The following is a 24,652-nucleotide window of genomic DNA, read 5'->3' as shown; positions in this document are numbered from 1 at the left end:
ATAGTGACCTATAGGACAGAGTATAACTGCCCCATAGTTTTCCAAGGCTGTAATCTTTACAGAAGCAGACTGTCACACCTTTCTCCGTTGGAAGAGCTGCTGGGTTCAAACCACCTGCCTTTCAGTGAGCAGCCCAGTGCTTTAACCACTGTGCCTCCAGGGCCCTTTACTTCTTATGCACTGCCTGTGAAATATGCTCTTGGGAACTTAAATCTCTCCATCAGAGAGGTCATCAAAGCTAGCTCTAGGGTTGGTCCTATTTTGGCTACCATTGCACCATATAAAAGTGAAGACAGCAAAACTGGAATTTGCTTCCTGGGTCACAGTTTGAAGGTCCCCAGCTGGACAACATGGGAGTGAAAGCAGAAAGATACCACTCTTTTGGTCAAGGAAAGTGTGAGAGTAGATACATGTTCTAGGAAAGGGTGGACAATGGTGTGAAGAGAGAAGATAAAAAGAATAGATATCCATTCTTATGTCTTTAGTGGACACCCACCAGGCATAAGAAAATAAGTCAAGGGGAGACAGGAAAGTGCCCTGCCTTTAAAGCTCCCACCCTATACCACAGGACTTCCCAGCAGAGTCATTCTTCCAAGGAAGGCATTACTAGAAATATTTAACAGTAAGAAGCCACAATTGCTTATCCAGTTCATACTATTCAGGAGCCATCAAACTGCCCCACCTCAAGTTGTGACAGGGGCTGTAACTGGGCTGGCAGAGGGTGCTCCTGGCTTGTCAAGGGCATGAAGGGTGATCACTAGTGGGCCAACTGCTGAACCTGGGTGCTGGTGGGGTGGGGATAAATGAGATTTATAGATTGTCATTGCTGAAAGGAAGAGAAGCAATTGCTTTCCATTCAAGGCATGAAATAAAGTTTTCTTTTAAAATGAAAAAGAGGATTGATTTTAAGAGAAATATGAAGTAAATAATAATATAGGTACTACGTGAACATGGCAGAATTCAAGAGAGCAAGCACACAAATGCCTGAGGCTTGGGCAACATTGACATTATGGGAAATGAAGCTCTGGAAGAAGGCTTAGATTGACCTTTAAGTTCCTGCCAAATGACCCTCTCACGCCATTCCTATGGCCAGCCCCAGGCATCTGAGCTGAAAGCTGGAGCTCATATTCAGTTATGTGGAAACCGAAAAGATGCTCACCTCAGCTTCTGCGCTCTCCTGGGTGTAGGCCAGAGACCAGCCTGTCAGCCACAGGATTCTGCTGTTGTTATGGCTGTGCCTCCATCCTGATGTTATTGTTGTTGTTCGGTGCCGTCAAGTAAGTGCTGACTCATACAGACCCTGTATACAACAGAACGAAACACTGCCCGGTCCTGTGCCACCCTTACAATTGTTGTTATGCTTGAGCTCATTGTTGCAACTGTTGTGTCGTTCCATCTCTTTGAGGGTCTTCCTCTTTTTCACTGACTCTCTACCAAGTATGATGTCCTCCAGGGACTGGTCCCCCTTGATAACATGCCATCCTTGCTTCTAAGGACCATTCTGGCTGTATTTCTTCCGAGACAGATTTTTTTCGTTCTTCTGGTAGACCATGGCATACATGTTCAATATTCTTCACCAACACTATAATTCAAAGGTGTCAATTTTTCTTTGTCTTCCTTATTCATTGTCCAGTTTTCGCATGTGTACGAGGCAATTGAAACTATCATGGTTTGGGTGAGGTTCACCTTAGTCCTCCAAGTGACATCCATCCTGATAAACCTAAAACCAAACCCATTGCTGTTGAGTTGATTTTAGAACTGCCCCATAGGGTTTCCAAGGAGTGCCTGGTGTATCCGAACTGTTGGCTTTTTGGTTAACAGCTATAGCACTTAACAACTCGGCCATCAGGACTCCTCCATCTTGACAGTACTCCCCCAAAATCAAACTAGCTGCCTTCAAGTTGATTCCAACTCATGGTGACCCCATGTGTGTCAGAATTGAACTGTGCTCCATAAGGTTTTCCAAGACTGAGTTTTTGGCAGTAGACCACCAGGTCCTTCTATGCAGGCTCTGGGTAGATTTGAACCTCCAACTTTTCAGTTAGCAGTTGAGCACATTTACCTTTTACAACACCCAGGGACTCCCCATCCTAATGGTAAGGTCCCATAACTCCCCACAGTGGAAGCCAAAACAAGGTTGGAATCATTTTATGTGTAAACACCTGTGGGTGAGAACCCCCAGGAAGGACTCCCTTTTATGAAGACACTTTGCTGCTAGGTCACAGGCAGTGTGTTTTTCTGGCTCACTGAGGTTCCTCTAAACTTGGAGCCCTGACTGGGTGTCCGTGAATTCAGCCAGCCTGTGGAGCCGCCTCTCCTTCCTCGGGAGCAGCAGGCACTCCCTGGTTTCTGAATCACCAGCCTCCTGATGGTGATCAGAGCACCAAGAAGGGACTAATTTAAAAACCAAACAATGTGGTAATTGCCCCTGGTCACCAGGTTGCCTTGCTTTTGGAGGGCTGCTGTTTCCGATTAGTGGGGCCTGGATCTGATGACTAACAAAGTGTAACGAATGATCAAAGGGACAGTTACAACAGCACAAGTGCCCAGTGATTGATCTGGATGACATAATAATGATAACCAATGAGGTGAGGTGGGGGTGGTCCCCTGCAGGTAAGGATGAGGTGGGCGCCGGACAGGACAGTATATCCATCTAGTTGAGGAAAAGAGAGTCATGGGGGGAGGAGAGCAGAGGAAGAATGAAGCACTCACACCCAGAGCTGTTGGCCGTGAAGGAAACAGATCGGCTGTGGGTGAGAATAAGATACTTGTCAGAGATGGAGATAAAGGTTACTGTCCTAGAATATCACTAACACAGCCACTAGGGTGTTGTACAAATGATTTTATTATTTTAAAAAAAATTTACTGTAAATAAATAAAAAGAGGACACGTTTCAAAATTATTCTTGGTAGTCATACTTCGAATAGCAGAAGAATTGCCACTTGACAAATCAATAGAGTCTAACAGGTTTTATTTTATCATTTGGATAAAAATGATTTTTCAATAATACTATATATTTTCTCAAGTAATATATGCCAAATCTAATTGGACCTCCTCCTTTGGAAGTTCAAAATATTGTACAGAGTAGTAGAATAGTATTGATCTTAAAGCCAATTGAGATAGATGATAGTATTGGCCCCTACACCAAATGGCCGCAGAATAAGGAGTAGTTGTCGTTCCTACATCTGGTTCTAAGGAGCAGTGGTAGTCCAGTGGTGGAATTCTCACCTCCCATGTGGGAGTCCAGTGTTCCATTCCCAGCCGAGGCACCTCATGGGAAGTCATCGCTCGTCTTTCAGGGAGGATTGGATGTTGCTATAATCCCAAACATGTTTCAACAGAGCTTCTAGACTCGAGGAACTAGGAAGAAAGGGGTGGCAGTCTATTTCCAAAAATCATCCACTGAAAACCCTGTGGAGAACAATGGTCCAGTCGGAAACCAATCATGGGGATGGCACGGGGCCAAGCAGCATTTAATTCCCTTGTGCATGGGGTTGCCATGAGTCAGACAGCCAGCTCAACAGCAGCTAACAACAACAAGAAGTCTGTGTCTTGTGGGTTTTATGATGCTTTTGTTGTCAAGCTCTCAACTCTTACTTTTTTTTCTTTGGGCCAGTGTCTTGCCTCCTTCAATTTTGCTAAGGAAAAAAGGAAATGTGTTAGACACATTAATTCAAGTTTTGCATAAAATGAGGATAAAGGGATGCAGAATTGGGCACCAAAAGGTACTGCCAGGAGCCATCACTTGAGCTTTAGTACATGGTCCTCGGCACTCCAGCCTACTGAACTTTCTGCAGGGTTCTGCATGGACAACGTTGCCAGCTAGCTCCTGAGTCTTGGGTGGGGAATGCAGAGATATATTATCAACCTGATCTAAGAATCACAGGCATGCATACTATCAACTGTAAGGATTATGTCTGATAAAAATCAAATTAAACTTGGCCCAACACAAATCCATCATCTAAGAAAAGGCTTACCTGGTTTCTTCAGTGCAGAATCCATCGTATTAATGTTTCTACCATTATGCTATTTTCCTTCTTATTGAATAAAGAAGAATTTCGTTCTATCCATTTTTTTAAAATAGCTAGTGTTTTTTAAAATAGTGGACATATTCTTAAGAAGTCTAAATTGATGCTGGATGGAGGAAAATGAGATGTCTTCTCATTCCTGACCAATTTATGGCTTGATCTGCAGGCAAAGTTTTTCTGTTGAAGTTTATATTTTAAAAAGCTTGTCCTCTAATCTTTATACTTCAGACCTTAAGCCAAAACTATCCCCTGAAGTTTTCTTTGAACCAAAATATAGCTTATCTTAATTAGTAAAGTACATCTGATTGGAGCATTGTGCTCTTTTAAAGATTTATCTACGTGGGATCAAATTGACAAGGGCAACTCCAAAGGTTGGAGGGGAAGTTTAAGATAATGGTGGTGGGATAATTTGGAAAAGGATTGCAAGAATGGTAGCACAACTTGAAGAATGTAATCAATGTCAACAGATTGCACATGTAGAAATTGTCGAATTGGTGTATGGTTGACTGTGTATACTTTAACTAAAAAACAAAGTCATCCTAAAGCTCAGTTGAAATTTGCTGCCTTAGCCCGTGAGCCTTTGGACCTCAGGGCTCTCACACCGTAGTTTTCGTATTCTGCTTCTGTACCTAGACTTACGGCACATTCTTCTTGCTCCTTTCCATCTGGAGGGTACAGCAGCACCAGAGAGGTATCATGAAGAAGAGGGAGAGAAAGAGAAACAGGAAGGAAGGAAAAGAAACGGACAGTTGTATGCTAATGGACAGTGGATATTAGTCACAATCTCATCTCCCGGTGGTATGATCTCACTAATCAGCATAACTCCTTCCTAGAGGCCAGCTCAGCGGCCACACCTTGGGGAGGCAGTGTGAGGTGGAAACAGAGACCTGACTGCAGTGGGATGACCGGGGTGTGGACCCTCACCCCACCATTGATGGGCTCTGTGACACTGCACAAGAGCCTCCACTTTTCCAAACCTCCATTCCCCATCTTTGAAATGGCCACACCTTCCTGCTTTCCCCCAAAGCTTGCCATAAGGCTCTGCTAAGCCCTAGTTGTGAAAATGCTCTGCCAAGTGGGAGGTCCCGACCCAAACGTGAGAGTTTTTACTGACCACCATTTGGCAGATGCAAAGCCTTGTGTTAGGGACACAGTTGTCAGTTTGGCAATTGGCAATTTGGATTTCATTGACAAACAAGGGAAAGGTGACAACATTTGTCTCTAACTTCAATTTTAAAATAAAGTTCAAAAGGTTTTCCAGAAAACTTGCCAAGGAAGTCGTCGCAGGCTTTGCATACCTTTACATCCACACTGCTCCGCTTTCCCTGAGCACCTTCTCGGGCTACCCTGACCCCTCTCTTACCTCTCTTTCCACTCCAGCATTCTTTCAAAACAAACAAACCAACACAATTTCATTTTTTAGTAATCCAAATGCCGCTTCTAGGAGGTTGGCACATCTTTACAACAAGAGTGCTACATGGTGCAGCCTGAAGCTTTAGAGCCCACATGCGCCTCCTGACCAGGGGTCACTTGACGAGTCCTCACCTTCAAGGAAGGTGACACTGGAACCTCTGATGTTGGCTCACGCATTTCCCTGAACAGGCTTTCATTGTCAACTCTTCTCCTGAAGGGTCTTGGAAAATCATTAACGGTGACAAAATATTTTCCAGAGCTTCAAGATTTTTCTTCTCGGTGACTTTTGAACCTCTCTGGGCCTCCCTGTTCCTTCCACGCCCACCCTTCGGGGCTCCAAGCATATTCAACTTAATTAGTTTTAATATTTTAACCATTTAAATAGTTAACAGTAGAGTGTTGATCCACACCCCCCACAACTGCCTATGTGTCTGAGGTTGTCAGACCAAGATGGAAAAATACCTCTAATTGTTTCCAGACAATGTAGGTCTCTCTCACTCTGGGGGAGAGCAAGCATAACTTAACGTTCTCACAAAGGACCTCAGATGCCTGGGGGAGACCCCTGCAAGCCAGACTTCTTTGTACATTTCAGTCCACTGGAAGACAAAAAACAAAACAGTTTCAAAACTCAGACAGGAGCTTCCGATTCCCCTATACCATACCTGGAAGAGTAGCTGTAGCCAGTTTTGGTTTTGTTGCTGTCTTTCAACAAACTACATTTCTTTCCAGATCCTAGTAGATTTTTCTCTTGGCGCTGTCTGTCAGAAAATAAATACCTTGGCCCGGAGGCAATGTCAACCATTCATTGGAATATGGCAAACATGGATTCTTCTGAACCCCATTCAGATCTAAAAACCTGTGTGCTGTACTTTTCCTCTCTCTAGGAATATCTCCCTCCTCAAGAATGTCCTCTCTGGGCCTGAAATCCGATTGCTAGGAAATTCATTCTTTTGTGTGTAGAAGGCTCTTCAGCCTTCAAAATTTACACAATTCAAATATAATACAACCGTCGACAGTTAACACCTCAGTAGGATTTTGATTAAGGAAAATTTGAGGCTGTCAGAATGAGACTCTGAATTAGAACCAGGGAAACGGGATCCTGGAGGAGGAAGAGATGTGAGGAAAAGGAAAAAAGGATCAAACCTACATTTGTTCACGACCTGGTATATGCCAGGCACTTTCTGCACTTGACCTCATATAATCTTCACGACATTCCAGGGAGGTAGGTATTACTGAGCCCATTTTAAAGATGAGGGAGACTGGGACTCAAAAGGCTAAGTCACCTGCTCGGGATCTCAGAAATACATGGGAGAATACAGATCTGAATCCAAAGAGTTTTCTTACATTATTGCTATTGTTAGGTGTTGTCGAGTTGTTTCCGACTCATAGTGGCCCTATGACAACAGAACGAAACACTGCCCGGTCCTGAGCCATCCTCACAGTCGTTCCTAAGCTTGAACCCATTGTTGCAGCCACTATGTCAATCCATCTTGTTGAGGGTCTTCCTCTTTTTCACTGACCCTCTACTTTACCAAGCACGATGTCCTTCTCCAGGGACATCCTTCTGATAACATGTCCAAAGTATGTGAGACATAGTCTCGCCATCCTTGCTTCTAATGAATATTCTGGCTGTATTTCTTCCAAGACAGATCTGTTCATTGTTCTGGTAGTTCACGGTATATTCAATATTCTTTGCCAACGCCATAATTCGAAGGCATCAGTTCTTCTTCAGTCTTCCTTATTCATTGTCCAGCTTTCACTGCACATGAGACGATTGAAAACACCATGACTTGGGTGAGGCACATCTTAGTTCTTAAAGTGACATCTTTACTTTTTTTTTAACACTTTAAAGAGGTTTCTTACATTAGATATTAAGTATCTTTTACTTTTCCTGTAATAAATATTAGAACAAATGTATTGTTATCAAATTGAAGAATGTTTATCTGTGTACACTTCGACAATTCATCTGTCACGCTCCTGGGTACAGAAAAGACTGACAGCTCTTGAGAGCAAGAAGGGCAGATTCTCTTTGGATGCTAGCTAGCCCTCCTGGAGGGCGTTCATGGTCCACAGCCAACTCGCTCCTCTTTGGCGCCTCCTACAGGAGCCAGTGAGAAGGCACAGGGAGGACAGAAAGCAGCTCACATGCCAAGGAAGATCAGCCACCATGACCTGGAATCCACTGTTACCAGTCTTTTACTTCTTCCTTTTGAAGAGTTACCTGATGGAAAAAAAGCTCATTCATTTTTGAGGTTAGACTAGAGCAGCAGCTCTCCAAACCAGAGTCTTGTACCAGGGCTCGGCCCTGATGAGATTTTTCACTGATCTATAGTGAAAATACGGTAAAGTTTCCATCTATCTTTTTGAGAGAAGACTGTTTGTTTGTTTGGTCTTTTCATTTTCCTGTCATTATGTCCCTTTTAAAGTATGTAATTGTCCTTTTATATTTTAGAAAATAATGAGGAGGGTGTATGTTTTAAATACTTACTTGAAAAAAAAGGCAATTTGTATACATGTTGTTGTTTGCTATCAAGTTGATTCCAACTCATAGCGACCCTATAGGACAGAGTAGAACTGCCCCTTAGGGTTTCCTAGGCTGTAATCTTTATAGGGAGCCCTGGTGGCACAGTGGTTAAGAGCTCACCTGCTGTCTAAAAGGTTGGCAATTGGAAACCACCAGCAGCTCCTTGGAAACTCTGTGTAGCAGTTCAACTCTATTCTGTAGGGTTGCTATGAGCGGGAATGGACTCGACAGCAATGGGTTTGGGTTTTTTGGTTAATCTTTATAGGACCAGATTGCTAGGGTCTTTTCCCATCTCAAAGCCACTGGTGGGGTCAAACCACCGACCTTTCAGTTAGCAGCCAAGCACTTAGCCATTGTGCCACCAGGGCTTCTTTATATATATATATATACACATACACATATATACCTCTGTGCATATTAGAGAGTGTTTCTTGAGGATACACCTGTGCAAAAAGAAGCATACATAAGGAAATGGGGAATGGTTAAATAACCATGGTAGAGTCACACTATGGAGTTAGGTGCAGCAATTAAATAAAGAATGAAACATGTTCGCATGCATTGACATAGAAAAATCACCAAGGTTAAAAAAAAAGAAACAGAGAAAGGCAGAGACAGAAAGAAAGACAACCATAAGCAGAATAAATGTACTGTGTGACACCACCTATATAAGCCACCCGAGCTATGCTCTTCTATATGAACCTATGTATGTGTATAAATGTTCAGAAAAAGATCTGGAAGGAAACGCAACAAACTGAGAATAGTAGGTCTCTCTGTGGAAGACACAGAGGTTGGATGGATGTCACAAGAGACTTTTCCTTATCTATATTGTTTGTGTTTTTAAATATTGTTTGTGTTTTTAAATAAGGAGAACAGGTTTAGCTATTACTTGCAAAATTAAAAAATAAAAGTTCTAAAGTTTTAAACCTTATTTCAGTTCCCTCTTTTTCTTCTTATTATTTTATTCATTATACTTGCTATCACTATTCACTTATTTTTAACCTTACCAGTCTTTGAAAGCCAAATCCTTGTAGTTCCTGGGTTAGACAGAGCTTCAACACACATGATAAAATGCACAAAAAGTCATGTTTAATAATTTGTACTCTAAAAATTGTGCATTTTAAAAGGGAAGTGCAAAAAGTAGTCCGTTTTTTTAGTACACTACCTTGAGTTTTATTCACATCATTTAAATGAATTAAACTTTAATTCTTTGAAATCCTGTTGCAATATTTCATGTATAATAATAAAAAAAAAAAAAAACACATTGCCATCGAGTCGATTTTGACTCTTGGTGAACCTATAAGACAGAGTAGAACTGCGCCATAGAGTTTCCAAGGAGCTCCTGGCGGATTCAAACTGCCAACCTTTTGGTTAGCAGCCTTAGCTCTTAACTACTACGCTACCAGGATTTCCTCACGTATAGTAAAAGTTTGCAAAACTTGTTTGTCTTGCTACCACTGCTTCTGTTCCACTGCTTACATATGGGGACATTGAAGCATTGCTTTAGGAAAAGATGTCTAGAGTGCTCCATTACAGCAGCTCACGTTCAAGTTTGCAGGAAAAAAAAAAAAAAATCATGAAGAATCTTGGCATATACTTAGTTTGACTTTTCCCTCGCCATCCACTCAGCCCCTCAGACTTATGAAGCAAAGCCTTACCATCAGCTCTGTCACAGTCCGAAAAAGGCCCTGGTCCAATTTTCAAGCATTTGTCTTTTACATCATCGTCAGCCTCGTGCACTAGACTTGGAATCAACAGCAAGGTAAGCCTTGGGGAGAGATCAGATTTGTAGAACTGGAAACTTCAGGTCAATACGACGGCAGTTCCTTGGACATTCAATCCAAAAGTGGGGGGTGCGAGGGTGCGATGGCGGATCAGTGCCAGACCAGCCTGCTTCTGGTTCTGTTCCAGACCCTGATGGAACCAACAGCCATGGGGTATTTGGTAAAGGACAAACATCTCCACTGCTCTTGTGCATCAATCACTGCTGTTAGCCAGGCCTGGACCAGGGGCCTGAATTCACAACACAGACAGAGTGATCGTTTCCTTTTTCTGCAGCCTTAGGATTGTGGACTATTTGAGGGGGGGAGGGCGTTTTCCTCCCTTGAACCTCAAACTCAAAGGTCCCAGAGCTCTGAGATGTTGCCTTCTAGAAATCAACTCAATGTTCACCCTTTTCTTTCTTTTTAGTAACAAGTGTAAAACAGATGTTAGTTAGGTCTCCTGGTCCCATAATGTGCACAGAAGATCAGTTCAGGTCTACATTCCAAACCCTGTAGAAGTCCAAAGCCTTTACCAAACCATTGCCGTCGAGCCGATTCTGACTCGTAGCAACCCTATAGGACAGAGAAGAACTGCCCCATAGGGTTTCCAAGGAGCAGCTGGTGGATTCGAACTGCCGGCCTTTTGGTTAGCAGCTGGAACTCTTAACCAAAGCCTTCACTAAGAGTTCTGTAAATTTGGTGTTAAGAAGGATCAGGATGGTGGTCTGGTATCTGACGCCAATGCCAACATTTGAAACCAGGCCCCACTATTCCTCAGCAACGCATCTCCGGCAAGTCATTTAACATCGCTGTGCCTTAATTTTCTCTTCTGTATAAGAGATATAATAATTTTATCTATCTTATATGCTTATTTTAAGGTTATTTGAATGAGAATATGACTATGAAGAACTTAGCATAGAACCAAACATAATAATTACTTTAAAAATCTTAGCTATTATTACTGGTGTCATGAGAGGCCCTTGGTGAAACAATGGCTGTGAAAAATGGTGGCATCAAAAAGCTTATCTTTTTCCCAGTCTTCTGACCAGGAAAGATAAGTGCAAATTAACAGATATTAAAGCCTTAAACACAATGGTTTAAGCTCTATTGGTGTAATTTCTAGTACCGATCAGTTGGTGCGGGGGCCAGCATGGATCATGACCTAAAAGCCATCTCAGGCTTCATCGCAGTCTTTAATGACTCCTGTAAGGCTAGCCTACATTTTTTATTGTGCATTAGGTGAAAATTTACACAGCAAATTAGTTTCCCATTCAACAGTTTGTAGATAAAGTGTTCCATGACACTGGGTTTCATTCCCCACAATGTTTCATCACTCTCCCCATTTTTCTGCTAGGTTTCCCGTTTTGTTTTGTCCTGCTTTTCTACCCCTTCCTGCCTTCTCATCTTTGCATTTGGGAAAATGTTGCCCTTTTGATTTCGTATAATTGATTGTTCTAAAGAGAACATTCCTCTCTGGTGCTACTGTTTATTTTATAGGCCTGTCTATGGTTTGGCTAAAACGTGGTCTCCAGGAATGGCTTCAGTTCCAGTTCAGAAGTGTGATTTAGGGCTACAATCTTGGAGGTTCCTCCAGTCTCTGTTAGACCAGTAAGTCTGGTCTTTTTTGTGAATTTTATTTGATTGATCTTTTCCATCGTCTCTTTCCATTGATGTAGTCAACTTGATTCCTGTTTATTCCTTCTGGTGAGGTCTACATGTGTAGTCATCATGTGGTTCATGAGGTCCGTTAGTCCTTTGGACTAATAGCTCCCTTGAGTGTTTAGTTTTCTTCACTCTCCTTTGCTTCAGAAGGTAAGAAACCAATAATCATACGATCTTAGATGGCTGCTTGTAAGCTTTTAAGACCTCAGACACTACTCACCAAAGTAGGATGAAGAACTTTGTCCTCATGAACTATGTCATGCCAATTGACTTAGATGTCCCCCAAGTCTATGGTCCTTCACCTTCGAACCTAGAAACTTCATCCTGCAAGATGTTTGGTTATGTCTAAGAGGTCTAGCCTGTAACTTTTGATAAGAGGCACCACAGACCTCTCCTTAAAGTGTCATCAGCTAGATACCCAGTGACTATCACATAGGATTGCCTCTAGTCCTGGGCAAGCATGTCTCCTTCATGCTCATCCTGGACTCTTAGATGCAGCAACGTTCCCTGCTCATCCATGCAGACTGATGACTATGAATAGACCACAATGTTCCCATAGGAGACTTTGAGAGTTGCTTCCTGGCCTGTGCAATTCCAAGTTAGTGCTTATTTTTATAGTTAGTATCCAAATACCACTTAAATAGGCAAGGGACTGCTATTACTAAGATTAAACATCTAAAAGCAGCAATTAAAAATGATCTTTCATTTTCTAAGTTGCAACCTTTAGTTAAAAAGCAATCTTCCAGCTCCTGGTAACTGTGGTAATATTTCCCTCTATAGTAGCCAAAGGTTCAATTGAGTCAGATCAATACTTGCCTACATTAATGTCTTCATGTACCTTTTGGATAGTAAACCATCACACCATGGAAGTCACTTATATTTGATATAATAAGCAGTCTCCGAGTAAATCTAAAATATCATTCAAAAAAATTGCATGTAATCATTAGCCATTAGAGAAGTGCAAATTAAAACTACGATGAGATTCCATCTCACTCCAACAAGGCTGGCATTAATCCAAAAAACACAAAAGAATACATGTTGGAGAGGCTGCGGAGAGATTGGAACTCTTATACACTGCTGGTGGGAATGTAAAATGGTACAACCACTTTGGAAATCTATCTGGCATTTTCTTAAACAGTTAGAAATAGAACTACCATACAACCCAGAAATCCCACTCCTCGGAATATACCCTAGAGAAATAAGAACCTTCACACAAACAGATATATGCACACCCATGTTTATTGCAGCTCTGTTTACAATAGCAAAAAGCTGGAAGCAACCAAGGTATCCATCAACGGATGAATGGTTAAATAAATTGTGGTATATTCACACAATGGAATACTACGCATCGATAAAGAACAGTGATGAATCTGTGAAACATTTCATAACATGGAGGAACCTGGAAGGCAATACGCTGAGCAAAATTAGTCAGAGGCAAAAGGACAAATATTGTATAAGACCACTATTATAAGATCTTGAGAAATAGTATAAACTGAGAAGAACACATACTTTTGTGGTTACGAGGGGGGGAGGGAGGGTGGGAGAGGGTTATTTACTGATTAGTTAGTAGATAAAAACTACTTTAGGTGAAGGGAAGGACAATACTCAATACACGGAAGGTCAGCTCAACTGGACTGGACCAAAAGCAAAGAAGTTTCCGGGATAAACTGAATGCTACAAAGGTCAGTGGAACAAGGGCGGGGGTTTGGGGACTATGGCTTAAGGGGACTTCTAAGTCAATTGGCAAAATAATTCTACTATGAAAACATTCTGCATCCCACTTTGAAATGTGGCGTCTGGGGTCTTAAATGCTAACAAGCGGCCATCTAAGATGCATCAATTGGTCTCAACCCATCTGGAGCAAAGGAGGATGAAGAACACCAAGGTCACACGATAACTATGAGCCCAAGAGACAGAAAGGGCCACATGAACCAGAGACTTACACCATCCTGAGACCAGAAGAACTAGATGGTGCCTGGCCACAACCGATGACTACCCTGCCAGGGAGCACAACAGAGAGCCCCTGAGGGAGCAGGAGATCAGTGGGATGCAGGCCCCAAATTCTCATAAAAAGACCAGACTTAATGGTCGGACTGAGACTAAAAGAATCCCAGCGGTCATGGTCCCCAAACCTTCTGTTGGCCCAGGACAGGAACCATTCCTGAAGACAGCTCATCAGACACGGAAGGGACTGGACAATGGGTTGGAGAGAGATGCTGATGAAGAGTGAGCTACTTGTATCAGGTGGACACTTGAGACTGTGTTGGCATCTCCTGTCTGGAGGGGAGATGGGAGGGTAGAGAGGGTTAGAAACTGGCAAAATTGTCACGAAAGGAGAGACTGGAAGGGCTGACTCATTAGGGGGAGAGTAAATGGGAGTATAGAGTAAGGTGTATATACGTTTATATGTGACAGACTGACTTGATTTGTAAATGTTCACTTAAAGCTCAATAAAAATTATTTTTAAAAAATTGTATGTATATTCAGGACACTTTATTAACTAAATAAAATAGCTGATAGCAAGAGCACTACCAGCCATACATCAGTGGATAGTACTTTGCATTGAGACTATTTTGTTATTAAGTGCCATCGTGTCAGTTCCAGCTCATTGTGACCCTATGTACAACAGAATGAAGCATTGCCCAGTCCTGCGCCATCCTCACAAACCTTGCTATGTTTGAGTCCATTGTTGCAGCCACTATGTCAATTCAACTTACTGAGGGTCTTCCTGTTTTTTGCTGACCCTCTGCTTTATCAAGCATGATGTCCTTCTCCAGAGACAATTCCCTCCTGATAACATGTGCAGAGTACATGAGATGAAGTCTGGTCATTCTCAATTCTAAGGAGCATTCTTCCAAGACAGATTTGTTTGTTCTTCTGGCAGTCCTGGTATAGTCAGTGTTTTTCGTCAACAGCATAATTCAAAGGCATTAATTCTTCTTCAGTCTTCCTTATTCATTGTTCAGCTTTCACATGCGTATGAGGCAACTGAAAATACCATGGCTTGAGTCAGGTACACCTTAATCCTCAAGGTAACATCTTTGCTTTTTAACATTTTTAAGAAAGAGGTTTTTTTGCAGCAGATTTGTCCAATATGATGTGTCACTTGATTTCTTTCTTGACTGTTGCTTCTGTGGGTTTTGATTGTTGTTCCAAGTAAAATTAAACCCTTGACAACTTCAATCTTTTCTCCCTTTATCATGATGTTGCTTATTGGTCCAGTTGTGAGGATTTATGTTACTTTTATGTTGAGGTGTAATCCATACCGAAGGCTGTAGTCTTTCCTCTTCATCAGTAAGTGCTTCATGTCATCTTCACTTTTGGCAAACAGGTTGTGTCATCTCCATATCGCAGATTGTTAATAAGTCTTCCTCCAGTCTTGATGCCACACACATTCTTCTTCATACAGTCCAGCTTCTCAGCTTACTTGTTCATCATATAGATTGAATAAGTACGGTGAAAGAATACAACCCTAGCACACACCTTTTCAGGTTTTAGACCATGCGGTACCCCTTATTCTGTTCAAATGACTGCCTGTTCATCTCTGTATATGTAGATCCCACATGAGCACAATGAAGTATTCTGGAATTCCCATTGTTCCCAATGTTATCCGTAATTTGTTATGATTTACATGGTGGAATGCCTTTGCACAGTCAATAAAACACAGATAAACATCTTCCTGCTGTTCTCTGCTTTCAGCCAAGGTGCATCTGACATCAGCAACAATATTTCTCATTCCACATCCTCTTCTGAATCCTCCTTGAATTTCTGGTAGTTCCCTATTGATGTACTACTACAACTGCTTTTGAATTATCTTCAGCAAAATTTTACTTGCATGTGATATTAATGATGTTGTTTGATAATTTACCCGTTCTGTTGGATCACCTTTCTTTTTAATGGCACAAATATGGCTCTCTTCCAGTTCAGTTGTCAGGAAGCTGTTTCCAAATTTCTTGGCATAGACAAGTGAGCACTTCCAGTGCTGCTTCTGTTCGTTGAAGCATCTCAATTGTTATCCCATCAATTCCTCATGCCTTGTTTTTTGCCAATGCCTTCTGTACAGCTTGGATTTCTTCCTTCAATACCATTGATTCTTGATCATATGCTACCTCCTAAAATGGCTGAACATCAGCCAGTTCTTTTTGGTACAGTGAGTCTGCATATTCTTTCCATCTTCTTTTGATGCTTCCTGCTTCATTCAATTTTTTGCCCATAGAATCTTTCAATATTGCAACTAAAGGCTTGAATCTTTTTCTTCCATTCTTTCACTTGAGAAATCCCAAGAGTGTTCTTCCCTTTTGGTTTTCTGACTCCAGGTCTTTGCACATTTCATGATAATACTTTACTTTGTCCTCTTGAACCACCTTTTAAAATCTCTGCTCTGCTCTTTTACTTCATCCTGTCTTCCATTCATTTTAGCTACTCTTATGTTCGAGAGCAAGTATCGGAGTCTCTTCTGACATTCATTTTTGTCTTTTCTTTCTTTTCTTTCTTTTTAATGACCTTTTGCTTTCTTCAGGTATGATGTCCTTGATGTTGTCCCACGACTCTTAGGTCTTCAGTCATTAGTGTTTGGGGCCTCAAATCTATTCTTGAGATGGTCTCTAAATTTATGCGGGATGTACTCAAGGTCATACTTTGGGTCTCTTGGACTTGCTTTGACTTTCTTCAGCTTCACCTTGAACTTGCATATGAGCAGTCGGTGGTCTGCTTTGTAATCAGACCCCTGGCCTTGTTTTGACTGGTTATATTGATCTTCTCCATCGTCTCTTTCCACAGACGTAGTCAATTTAATTCCTGTGTATTCCTTCTGGTGAGGTCTACATGTGTAGTCATCACTGATGTTGTCATGAATATGGCATTGGTCTTATAGAATGCAATCATCAATTTCTGGCATCATTTCTATCCCCAGGGCCGTATTTTCCAACTACTGGTACTTCTTTGTTTCCAACTTTTGCATTACAATCTCCAGTAATTATCAATGCATCTTGATTGTATGTTAAATTTCAGACTGCAGAAGTTGGTAAAAGTCTTCAATTTCTTCATGTTTGACATTAGTGGTTGGTGTATAAATTTGAATAAAAGTCATACTAACTGGTCTTCCTTGTAGGTGTATGGATATTATCCTATCATTCACAGCATGGTACTTCAGCCTAGATCTTGAAATGTTTTTTTGATGATGAACATGACTCCTTCCCCCTTCAATTTGTTATTCCAGCATAGTAGACCATATAACTGATTCAAAATGGCAAATACCAGTCCATTTCAGTTTACTAAGGTCCATAATATCAATCTTCAAGCATTCCATTTCATTTTTTATTACTTCCAATTTTCCTTGTTTTATACTTTGCACATTCCACATTCCAATTACTAATGGATGTTTGCAGCTGTTTCTTCTTATTTTGAGTCATGCCACATCAGCAAATGAAGGACCTGAAAGCTTTACTCCACCCATATCATTAAAGTTGACTTTGAGAAAGCAGCTGTTCCCCAGTCATATTTTGAGTGCCATTCAACCTGAGGGGTTGATCTTCCAGCACTATACAAAACAATGTTCCACTGGCATTCATAAAGTTTTCACTGGCTAATTTTTTTTTTCTTTGAAAGTAGACCTCCAGGTCCTTCTTCCTAGTCTGTCTTAATCAGAAAGCTTCACTGAAACCTGTCCACCATATGGTTTACCCTGTTAGTATTTGAAATACTGGTGGCATAGCTTCCAGCATCTCAGCAACATGCAAGCCATCACAGTACAACAAACTGACAGACAGGTGATGGATCTCAAATCCCAGATCATTACAAGTTGGTGTCCACCTTACACAAGCTGAAAGCTCTTTATCTGAAGTCCAAGAGCATTTATCATTTGTATCATTCTTATCTTTAAAATGGCTTCTATCGTTGGTGTTGCTGTCAAGTCAATTCTGACTCATAGCAACCCTATAGGACAGAGTAGAACTGCCCATAGGGTTTCCAAGGAGCAGTTTGTAGATTCAAACTGCTGACCTTTTGGTTAGCAGCCAAGCTCTTAACCAACGTGCCACCAGGGCTCTATGAGTTGGAATCAACTCGATGGCCGTAGTTGGCAGTGCATTTATCATTGGTGTTAATAAGATTCTCAAGGCTGCCTGATCTTCAAGACCGTTCTTGGACCTCTGAAGTGTCAAGCAGGCTTTAAAGGTCCATGAGCTGTGTGAAAACCAGTTCCCATCAAGTAGATTCTGATTCATGGTGACCCCATCTGTGTCTGAGTAGGACTGTGTTCTATAGGGTTTTCAGTGGCTGATTTTTCAGAAACAGATCAAGTCTTTCTTTCAAGACACTTCTGGGTGGACTCAAACCTCCAACCTTTTGAGTACAGCCTAGCGTGTTAACTCTTTACACCATCCAGGGACTCCAGGTAATTTGGAAGAAACAGTGTTAAATACTTTAGGACTGGTAGGATCCTTAGCTGCTAGCACTAAGAGTGTCAAACTAGCACAAGGCAGTGAAAACCATGGCAAAGCCTTGGTTAGAAAGGAAAGAATTCAAGGATGAAAGCAGGAAGCTCTCCCAAATGCATGGCTGAGTGGAAGATTACGTGCCCAACCTGGAAAGAGAGTTGGGGAGGGAAGCCAGGTGAGAGAATACCACTGGCCCAGCCTCTGGGGGAAATACAACAATGAGAAGGTAACTCAGCACACACTTAATAACCTAAGACTACAATCATTAGGTACTAACAGCATTAACTCATTGCTGTCGTGTCAATTCTGACTCATGGTGACGCAGTAGGATAGAGTAGAACTGCTCCATAGGGCTTCCAAGGATGTGAATCGTTATGGAACCAGACTGCCACATCTTTCTTCCATGGAGTGGCTGGTGGGTTTGAACTGCCAACCTTCCGGTTAGCAGCCAAGCACTTAACCACTGTGCTGCGAGCATTCCTTAATAAGAGCATACAGTTCCTAAAAAGATTACTATGTGGCAGAAGTTTCACCAAGTGCACATAATCTCGCTTAGTCCTCAAAATGAGGTAGGTACTAATGTATTACCCCTAATTATACAGATCATCGACTCTGAAAATCAGCTCAACAGCAGTGGGTTTGTTTTGATTTGGGTAATTATACAGATATAGAAATTGAAACTTAAGTATATTATCTTCCACAAAGTCAGGGCTAGGAGATGATGTAAGTAGGATTTGAACCCATGCATTTTGACTTCGAAGTCTGTAATCTCAAACTTTACTGTCTAAGGATGGTTGAAACAGGTACACACATAGAATCTTCTACTTGGGGCTGGGGAAAACGTAACCCAGTGGAGAAGAGGAGGAGTGCAATCCTTAGCCTTCGCAGGGACTGAATGAAGCACAACTTGGAGAAGACAGGGAGCTACAGCAGGGCAAGCAACAGTGGTGGCATGGGATGTCTGAGGGAAGAGCTATAATGGTGGTATTACCAGCAGCAGCTGAATCCCCCAGGGGGGTTATAGGAAAAATAGAGGCTATATACGGTTGATGGCATATTTGGGAGCCTTAATAACTAAACCAGACCAGGACAGGACTCACATATCTTTATTCCTCTTCTCTGACTGTGGACAGTACATGTATCTTGTCTCCACTTCGTCGCTCAATGAGGACAAGAGTGAGGTTTCCAATTCTTTAACTCTCCCACAGTGAAAATACCAACACCCATTTATTTACTTAGAGATTAAGCAGTTGCTCATATTTTGGAAAAGACTTGACTCCATACACTTATTATTCCTGCCTGCTAAGAACTACTGCTTTACAACAAAAGTAATCAATCCTTTGGGGGAAAAAAAAAAAAAAACTCCCTTGAAATATTATTTCAAGTGTGTGCATATGGGCATAAGAAGAAGGAAAGAATCAAGGTGTTTCCTGTGGATCTACTGTAAGCCAGGAACCAGGCAGGCACGTGACAAATGTTATCTCACTTAATCCTCCGATGGCTGGATGAAGTGATAAAATGATTAATGTGAATTTTGTACAGATGCAGATACTTAGGAGGTCAAACTCACATGATTATTGAATCTTTCCGACTCCAAATTCTATCTTCTTCCCCGCTTCATTGAGAGTTTTGCCTACCAGAGAACAGATCTGTACAGGAAAAAAATGTCCCTGTGGTCACTGGCTTTGGGCTCCCTTGCAGGGACTTCCCAAGCTCTGGAGGTCTCCCTGTCAGTGGAGAAAAGAACAAATCCAGGGCAGCATGAGACTGATACAGACACCAAAAAAAAAAAAAAACCAAAAACCGGTTGCCATCAAGTCATTTCCAACTCACAGCAACCCATATGTTTTAGAGTAGAACTGTGCTCCATAGGATATTCAAGGCCGTGATTTTTTGGAAGTAAATCATCAGGACTTTCTTCAAAGGCACCTCTTGGTAGGTCTGAACCACAAACTTTTCAGTTAGCAGCAGAGTACCCTAACTATCTGCATCACCCAGCAACTCCTTTGATACAACCACCTGCATGGTGAATAGAATAGGCATTCAAGACCCGGTCCTCCCTTTTCCATATCAGAATAATTAGTCCTCTTAGGATATGTTTTAAGCCATTTGGGTGAGCTTTCAAGACTCTTCAACAGCCCCTTTCTCTTTACATAAAGTGTTTGCTGGCTGTATCCACACAGGAACTTCCATCCTGTGTTACTCCAAAGAGGGCTCCAAGCTGTCTTTAGAGCCTGGCCTGTGTCGTGCTACAGGATACCCTCAGCATTCACAGCGGAGGAGGATGGGCCTTTCTGCCCATAAAATTACATCATGGCAACATAGCTTTCTCTAAGTCCCCTCAGCCTTGACCCCAACTGCTAAAGTAAAGAACGAGAAATTTGGGGTAATAAATAAACCTAGACAAAAGAGAGCCCTCTCCCCTACTCTTAGGAAAACTCTGAGGAAACATTAAACCATGTTCACTCAGCCTCTATTTCTAATGGCTTCACCAAAGAACCTTAGGCAGTGAGCCTAATGGAAATCAGTTTTACAGCCAGCTGTGTTTGAAGACACTGATACTCTACTTAGAGAGTCCAAGGTAAGCTGCTGCCAAACTTACTTTCCATATGTAAAAAGTGAGGGATTATGTACGAACTATTGAATGGGAATCTAATTTGCTCTGTAAACTTTCACCTAATGCACAATAAAAAATAAAATAAAAGACCAAAGATTTAAAAAAAAAAAAAAAAAGTGAGGGAATGAGAAGTCCCCTAGTAAGAAAGTGCCTTGAGAGGTCACCAGTTCTCTGCTTCCAAGCAACCAACAAATGCCCTTATTTCTCCTCTCCTTCTTTGCCTCCTAGAAGCTATGGGAGCTCCATGACTCTAGTAGCAACCTGTTAGAGCCCAAGCAGCCTCTCAAACAATTTTGGTGTAAAGGAGTAAACATCATTATCACCTGCATTCTCCTTACCTTTCTACTCCTCTTGCTTTCTCAGGTGATTCTGCACATGCTGTCTTTAGAGTGTTCATCTCCTTCAACCCTCTCAGGCCAGCCCTGCCTTGGGAGGGGAGACCCTTGATCTTCTAGATGGAGAGTTGGATAACTATGAGCTGGAGAAAAAAGACCACAGGAGGTATATGAGGCAAAGGCTAGAGGAACCTTTTGGGAGTGTTGAGGAAGGCAGCTGCAGCTTGTGGGAGCAATGGATGGGGGAAGAAAAAGGGAGAAGGTGAGAAGTGCTGGGGCCCCTGCTTCCCATTCACACACGGCATTTGAGAAGTGCAAATAGAGGACTTGATTTATTTTGAAATTACTTCTGATTGCATGGACTGTGTTCTTTCAGCCGTAACAGTTCTCCAAGACCAAACCTCATGGGGCGTGACTTCATAAGCATTACGCTGGTATTTCCAAAACTAGGTCCTGTGAGGTTGTGGGGAATGGGCTTCCAGAAGGGCTGGAGAGCAAGGTGTGCACTGTATGAAGTGAACAAGTCCCCCACGCCTGGACCACAACCCAAACCCCTGACAGCTGTTTGACTTGACTTTACTTTTTCATTCCTTTTTCTTTGAGGAGTGATGAAGAGGCCACAGGAAACTTTGAGGTAGAGAGTGAAGAGAAAGAATTACAATATAAAGAAAAACCAGTTGTAGTCGAATTGACTTGACTCATGTTGACCCCATGCGTGTCAGAGGAGAACTGTGCTTCCCAGGGTTTTCAATAGCTGATTTTTTGGGGAAGTAGATCACCAGGGTTTTCTTCCTAGGCACCTCTGGGCAGACTAGAACCATTAACCTTTCAATTAGCAGCCAAGCGCATTAACTGTTTGCACTACACAAGAGCTCCAAGATAAAGAATGAAACTCTTAGTCTTCAAGTGGATTCCAACCCATGGCTGCCCCCTGTGTTACAGAGTAAGCTGTGCTCTGTAACATTTCCTTGGTTGTAATCTTTATGGGAGCAGATTGCCAGGCTTTTCTTCCAGGGCACCACGGGGTGAGTTCCAGCCACCAACCTAGAGATTAGTAGTTGAACCCAAACCATTTGCGCTATCCAGAGACCTTAACAAAAAGAGTAATAATAATAATAAAACACATTGTTGTCAAGTCTATTCCAACTGTTTAGTCTATTCTGACTCATAGCGACCCTATAGGACAGAGCATAACTATAAGGAGTTGCTGTTAGATTTGAATTATCAACCTTTTGGTTAGCCGCCAAGCTCTTAACCACTGCGCCACCAGGGCTCCAACAGAAAGAACAGGTATGTTTAATTAAAGTTGTTCTAATACGATGCCTATTTATTTTTACTTAGACTCTGAGGTTCTAGAATTGAGAGGGGTGTAGAAATTAGCCAGTCCAGCCCCCTGACTGGCTAGGAAAGCTGTTATTACATGTAGCAATGGACCAGTGTTGCAGATCACACAGCTGCAAACACTCTAAGTGCCAAGGCCTTGTTGCACAGCACAGTAATTCTCATTCCTCTTGCCAGGGATCCTCAATCTTGGCTGCCACTGGAATCCCTTGTGGAGATTTACAAAGTACTAGTGCCTGGTCCCACCCTCAGAGATCCTGATCTTGTTGGTCTGGGGTGCAACCTGGGCATCAGGATTGTAGAAAGCTCTCAGGGGATTCTACAGCCAGGCAGGAGGATGCTGACCTAAAACTGAAGCCTAAGCCCTCTTGCTCTCTATGGGAAACAATTAGTAAATGATGTCTCCCTCACTAAAAGCACACATGTGCTTGAGAGCATTGGAGAAGAGAGGCAGGGTGAGGTAGTGGAAGCAGCCCTGACTTAAGTGACAGCAGAACTCTGCTTTCATGCTGGCTCTGCACTTACTCAGTGTGTGAGCTGGAGCAAGTGACAAGTACTACCCCAGGCCACAATTGCCTCCTCTGTGAAATGAGAGGTTGAAGTGGGAGATTTCTACTGTTCCTTGGCCTGCACATTCTATAACTCTAAGTAACGCTTCCTGGCTCCAGGCTTCTGTTTCTTAAAACTTTAGATTTGGATGGCTACTTTTTTTCCATCTATTAGCCACCATTTTTTCCCCCTTCTCTCAGTTCCCACTCCATTTTCTTCACCTTTTTGAATAGGGCCCTGTGTACATGAAAGCCAGCAACCTCAGGCTTGGCCAGGCTGTAGGCACAAAGAAAGTCACATTAACAGTTAAACCCACCCTTCACTAGTGAAAGCAGGAAATCCAGTCCGGTGCAGCAACCCCACCAAATTAGATTTCTGAGATCTTCATTCCCCTGGGGTATCTTCTAAGCGCTTATGAACCATGTAACCACGCCAGGAACAGTTGCCGCTGGCATCTGTTCTGTGCTTCTCTTGCTGCACTAGCTCCCCTCTTTACTTGAACTCCCCTCACGAAGCTGACCGAGGAGGCTTCACAGTTTTCTCTGCTGCCAGTGCGAACCGTGAAAACAGCAGTGCCTAGGCAGAGATGCTGTCTGCGAAAGCAGCCTAAGCTGTCAGTCCTCACGGGGCAAGACTGGTGCAGAGTCCAGCACCAAAGTGGAAAGAAGAGCTTCCTCCTCAGGTCTGCCACTATTATCTCCCAGGCAGTATTCCTAAATCCCCAGAATCACAGAGTCTGTCCCATCGTCAGCTCCTTCATCTTCAAGCCTCATTCCACTCCTGGCTAAAAATCAAAACAAATCCAAGGTGTGTGTGTGGGAGGGTAGGAGAGAAGAAGAGTTTTTCCCTCTCCTTGGCCAGTATATATCTATATACCTATACCTATACCTATACCTATACCTATACCTATACCTATACCTATACCTATACCTATACCTATACCTATACCTATACCTATACCTATACCTATACCTATACCTATACCTATACCTATACCTATACCTATACCTATACCTATACCTATACCTATACCTATACCTATACCTATACCTATACCTATACCTATACCTATACCTATACCTATACCTATACCTATACCATGTGTCTGTCAGTTTGTCATACTGTGGAGGCTTGCATATTGCTGTGATGCTGGAAGCTATGCCATCAGTATTCAGACACCAGCAGGGTCACCCATGGAGGACAGGTTCCAGCTGATCTTCCAGATTAAGACAGACTAGGAAGAAGGAACCAGCAGTCTACTTCTGAAAAGCATTAGCCAGTGAAAACCTTACAAATAGCAGTGGAACATTGTCTGATATAGTGCTGCAAGGTGAGCCCCCCAGGTTGAAAGGCACTCGAAAGATAACTGGGGAAGAGCTGCCTCCTCAAAGTAGAATCGACCTTAATGACGTGGATGGAGTAAAGCTTTTGGGACCTTCATTTGCTGATGTGGCATGATTCAAAATGAAAAGAAACAGCTGCAAACATCCGTTAATAATTGGAACCTGGAATGTACGAGGTATGAATCCAGGAAAATTGGAAATCGTTAAAAATGAAATGGGATGCATAAACATCAATATCCTAGGCATTAGTGAGCTGAAATGGACTGGTATTGGCCATTTTGAATCAGACAAGCATATAGTCTACTACACTAGGAATGACAACTCGAAGAGGAATGGTGTTGCATTCATCGTCAAAAAGAACCTTTTAACAAATCACCAATTTCATATGGAAGGGAAAGAGGCCCCGGATAAATAAGGCATTACTGAAACAGAAGAACAAAGTGAGAGGCCTTACTTTACCTGATTTTAGAACCTATTATACCGCCACAGTAGTCAAAACAGCCTGGTACTGGTACAACAGATACATGGACCAATGGAACAGAATTGAGAATCCAGACATAAATCCATCCACATATGAGCAATTGATACTTGACGAAGGCCCCAAAACAGTTAAATGGGGAAAAGACAGTCTTTTTAACAAATG

General features: G+C 42.2%; 1 long non-coding RNA gene across 1 annotated transcript; it reads right to left on the bottom strand.

Moving 5' to 3' along the window:
• Window positions 1–7,570: 7,570 nt before the first annotated feature.
• Window positions 7,571–20,889, bottom strand: LOC126060786 (uncharacterized). Its single transcript, XR_007513655.1, has 3 exons — window positions 20,780–20,889; window positions 19,395–19,551; window positions 7,571–7,662 (listed from the first exon to the last, which is right to left on the bottom strand). It is a non-coding gene; the product is annotated as an uncharacterized LOC126060786 (long non-coding RNA).
• Window positions 20,890–24,652: the final 3,763 nt, after the last annotated feature.

Source organism: Elephas maximus, chromosome 17 (assembly GCF_024166365.1).
Source record: "Elephas maximus indicus isolate mEleMax1 chromosome 17, mEleMax1 primary haplotype, whole genome shotgun sequence".
In the NCBI taxonomy this organism is placed as follows: domain Eukaryota; kingdom Metazoa; phylum Chordata; class Mammalia; order Proboscidea; family Elephantidae; genus Elephas; species Elephas maximus.
The sequence above is the reverse complement of the archived record's forward strand: the minus strand, read 5'-3'. Positions and strand labels throughout refer to the sequence as shown.